This window comes from Rhipicephalus sanguineus, chromosome 7, assembly GCF_013339695.2.
Source record: "Rhipicephalus sanguineus isolate Rsan-2018 chromosome 7, BIME_Rsan_1.4, whole genome shotgun sequence".
Classification (NCBI taxonomy): domain Eukaryota; kingdom Metazoa; phylum Arthropoda; class Arachnida; order Ixodida; family Ixodidae; genus Rhipicephalus; species Rhipicephalus sanguineus.
Window position 1 is genome coordinate 32,112,467 of NC_051182.1, and position 5,133 is coordinate 32,117,599.

Below are 5,133 nucleotides of genomic sequence, written 5' to 3' on the forward strand. Positions count from 1 at the left end.
CCATTGGGCCATCATGTGTAAGCACACCATCGATTGCACTAACCGACACGGAAATTAACTATCTCCGCATGCCATCATTGCACCGTCATGGACTAGTTGGGATGCATGTGTTGACCTCTTCCCCTCCCTCTTTTGTTTATTTCCGATTCCCAAGAAGCGTATATATATATCTATATATATATATACTATATGTGCACATACGAAATAAACGCTCATGCTGTTAGCCAGCGCCAAGTCCAGTCAGCCTCTCTTGTCTCGTGTATCTGCGCTGTGCCTTGTTATGAAGAAAAGCAATGCAGACCATGCGTCACACACTACATGGAACTGCACTGGAGCAGCTTGCAATTAAAGATGGTTGCTGCACTTCTTAGTAGGTGATAACGTTAGCCCACCCAAAGCATGTGTTACTGAAGTGTTAACAGTGCACTAACTCAATATACTTGTATCACACAAATTTTTTCAACTCTTGCACAACATAACACTTGTCACACAATTTCTCAACTCTGTATATACCGTATTTACTCGAATCTAGGCCGGCCCCGATTCTAAGCCGACCCCCGAAATTCGCAAGACCAGAAAAGTAAAAGAACCTATTCATTGTACTCGAATCTAAGCCGACCCCCCCACTTTCGCACATCATTTCTTCGAAAAAAACATCGGCTTAGATTCGAGTAAATACGGTAAATAATGTGCTCAATAGATGCAAATACTTGCTGCTAATCAGGGGCGTAGCCAGAAATTTTTTTCGAGGGGCGTTCAACCATACTTTATGTATATTTGTGTGTGCGTTTGTATGTGTGCGTGTATATATACACAAGCAAAATTGAAAAATTTAGGGGGGGGGTTGAGCCCCCCCCCCCCCTGGCTACGCCCCTGCTGCTAATAGAAGTGTGATTTGGATTTAGTATGACTAAACGGCTGCATTTGTTCACACCATATGTATTGCTACATGAAACACTAACACAATAAGGTAATTGTCACGCTTTTCTTTCACATACGTGTATCTATACGATGTAACATAGCAAAAGCACCTTCATGTTTCAACACATGAAGCATATTAAGGAAAATATGAGTTAAACAAGTGAATATGAAACAAAGTGCGAAATATTAAAAAACAAAAACACGAATTACAATGGCTAGAATGGCATCACAGTTTATAGTGGCAAACATAACAGCCATACTTTTGTGTATTGCACAAAAAATGGTTGTCACCTCTTAATGTATTTGACTAATTTCCATTATAAGTTTTATATTCCTTGAATGACAGGAAAATGCAACAATGAAGCACTAAACGTTACTTAAGTTATTCACCAGATAATGTTTCAGTCATGCTACTACTATGCAGAAGTAGACATTACACTTCATCGCTGTATAACACATTATCCTGAATGAATGTGATGGCTACATATAAAAGCCACATTTGGAAAGCCACAATGTCATGGCTAAATCTTCAAAGTACTTTAAATCTTACACTGCACAATGCACTAATCAAACTAACAACGCACTAAATGCATTTAAGACATTAAAGTTTTCATGTCACGAGCACACCCAGTGCACCAACAGATACACACAAGAATGAACAAGAACAAAATGTATGTCACGTAGTGTGAAAGGTATAACAAAAACAACTTCATGAAACTGAAATGGTGGAGAACTTGATGGTCACAGAGAATACCACCATATTTAAGAGTACTCAGGAAATGATTTTTCCTCAATCAGTGCCACTGTAAGATGAAAATCAATGAAGTTAGTTGGTTAGCATTAATTTCGCAACTGTACTGACTTGAAAGCACAGCACAAGAACACATACATAAAGGGTTAAAGGACAAAATGCATAATGATGTAGCACAACATAACTGTACTAGTAAACTTTTTTTCAAGATCACTGTTAATTTTCTGCAATGGAAAAGCAAAAGCACAGTGCAAGGGTACTCTGGTAACTTACAGAATTGTTTCAGTCAGCTTAACTTGCACAAACATGAGCACTGTTCATCAAACTTTTAGAGGCAAGAGTGTGCGTTGCCTGCTACCTAGCCTAAACTAATGCTTTGCAAAGACCAGCACAATTTATGCTCTTGATTGGACTGCAATGAAATCATTTCTTTTATTTAAGAACTTCAGTAGACTTGCAGGGCAGAAAGAGAACATCTGACTTCTTTTGCTTTAAAATAACTAAATGGCAATCAGACCAAGCAGCTAGTCAACGTGGTTATATCACCATAAAAATCTCAACCTTAAAACAAATCAAACAGCAACATAACATCAAACAAATGATTAATTCCTACGAGGCTGGTAAGACACATTCCTGTCAATGTCCAAACCATGCACCTTCTACGATGCTCCGCAGATGGAATGAAAACACCTGAAACAGCACAGAGAGCATTTTTAAAGCCAGCACAATCAATCACAGTACACTCAAATAACTTTTACCCTTTTTGTCAACCAGACTCGCAGGTAACTGAGATTTCTTGCTAAAGTGGTTATCGACCTATCAATTTTCATCAAATAATTACACTTCACCTTGGGGTGTTACGAAGAGGCCACTGGCAGATTTTCGTGGACAATCTAGACCATTAAAGGACTGCATATGTTACAACCGATGAACTTTGCTAGTTTAAAGCGATGTCTTTAGAAGTATGTAACGCGCCAGCCACATTACAAAGAATGATGAACTACTTCCTTCTTTGTGGACACCAATGGTCAACAAGTTTTTGCTATCTGGATGATATCATCAAGTGCTCAATGACATTTTAAAGCCATTTTAGCGAACTGTCGCCGAAGTTCCTGAAGCCATCTGTTGCTGTTTCTGAAGTTTTCAGAACAGCAAGCCTTGAGCTTAACTCTTCCAAATGCTGAATGACACAATGCAGTGCTAAAAACACACACACCACAAAGTAAGGAACACAAACCGACGGGACAGGCGCTACTCACCACTTTAATGAAGACTACAAGATTGTGGCACATATATACACATCCCAATGCACAAACGCAACGTCACAAACCATAGGGGGCGTATCATATCAAAGATTTGAAAAAATTGTGTTCCGCATTGTACAGGAAGACTGACGTCTGACTGACACAATCATCATTCTTCTCTTTGATGTAGAAAGCCTCGAGAAGTTCACGCGCCATTTTATCATGGCTTCTGCCCAGAATCCTCACATCATTAAATCTTGGCACACAAGAGCAGGTCTTACAATGCGCCGAAAGGTGCGCAGTGAAATCGTTCTTTAGATTGTTTGCGTGTTCCCTCATGCGGTCATTAACACATCTGCCCGTTTGTCCCACATAGGACTTCCTACAAGTTAGTGGTATTTCATACACCACCCCCGTCACACACCGAGTGTATGGGGTGGCATGCTTGACTTGGCAGCCCGTCTTTGAGGCGCCCATGATGCGGGGGCACAGTTGGGCCAGCTTGTTGGGTGCGGAAAAAACCACAGGTACATCGTACCTGTGAGCCACCTTTTTCAAATTGTGGCTCACCTTATGCAAGTAAGGCACAACAACCGGTCATTGGCCGCTCCGCTCACCAGCTGTAGCCGCGTTTTCCCGCGCCCCTGCTTTTAGCTTGCGGTGCAGAGATCCTGCCACAGATGCAATGATCGAATGAGGGAAGCCGGCTTTTGATAGCTGATCCAATTGGTGAAGAAAGCTGTCCCGCATCTTGTGCTCACAAGACCTTTTGAGCGAGGATCCCAGACACAGTGTGGCAATGGCCCTCTTCACCAGCTTGGAGTGGGCAGACTCGTACGGCAACAGTTCTTTTTTTGCTCTCGGTAAATAGCACCAGCAAACGTGATCCTCTGAAAAAGTTAGTCTCAAATCTAAAAACTGTATGCTATTTCCAATGGGGTTCCAATGGGTAAAAGTGAGGCCTTTACCATTAGCTTTAAAAACATCTAAAACCTTGTCGACCTCGGAAACTTTAAAAGAACACGCGTGGTTCATCACAATTAAAAAGTCGTCAACATATCTAAAAACCTTTAAAACAGGCGTGCCCATGAGGCAGTTGTCAATGTTCTGATCTACTTCCGATAGGAAAATGTCCCTTTACTCTGTGACATTTTCCTATCGGAAGTAGATCAAGTAGATCAAGTAGAGCCAAGTAGATCAGAACATTGACAACTGCCTCATGGGCACGCCTGTTTTAAAGGTTTTTAGATATGTCGACGACTTTTTAATTGTGATGAACCACGCGTGTTCTTTTAAAGTTTCCGAGGCCGACAAGGTTTTAGATGTTTTTAAAGCTAATGGTAAAGGCCTCACTTTTACCCATGAGAACCCCATTGGAAATAGCGTACAGTTTTTAGATTTGAGACTAACTTTTTCAGAGGATCACGTTTGCTGGTGCTATTTACCGAGAGCAAAAAAAGAACTGTTGCCGTACGAGTCTGCCCACTCCAAGCTGGTGAAGAGGGCCATTGCCACACTGTGTCTGGGATCCTCGCTCAAAAGGTCCTGTGAGCACAAGATGCGGGACAGCTTTCTTCACCAATTGGATCGGCTATCAAAAGCCGGCTTCCCTCATTCGGTCATTGCACCTGTGGCAGGATCTCTGCACCGCAAGCTAAAAGCAGGGGCGCGGGAAAAAGCGGCTACAGCCGGTGAGCGGAGCGGCCAACGGCCGGTTGTTGTGCCTTACTTGCATAAGGTGAGCCACAATTTGAAAAAGGTGGCTCACAGGTATGATGTACCTGTGGGTTTTTCCGCACCCAACAAGCTGGCCCAACTGTCCCCCCCCATCATGGGCGCCTCAAAAACGGGCTGCCAAGTCAAGCATGCCACCCCATACACTCGGTGTGCGACGGGGGTGGTGTATGAAGTACCACTAACTTGTGGGAAGTCCTATGTGGGACGAACGGGCAGATGTGTTAATGACCGCATGAGGGAACACGCAAACAATCTAAAGAAGGATTTCACTGCGCACCTTTCGGCACATTGTAAGACCTGCTCTTGTGTGCCAAGATTTAATGATGTGAGGATTCTGGGCAGAAGCCATGATAAAACGGCGCGTGAACTTCTCGAGGCTTTCTACATCAAAGAGAAGAATGATGATTGCGTCAGTCAGACGTCAGTCTTCCTATACAATGCGGAACACAATTTTTTCAAATCTTTGATATGATACGCCCC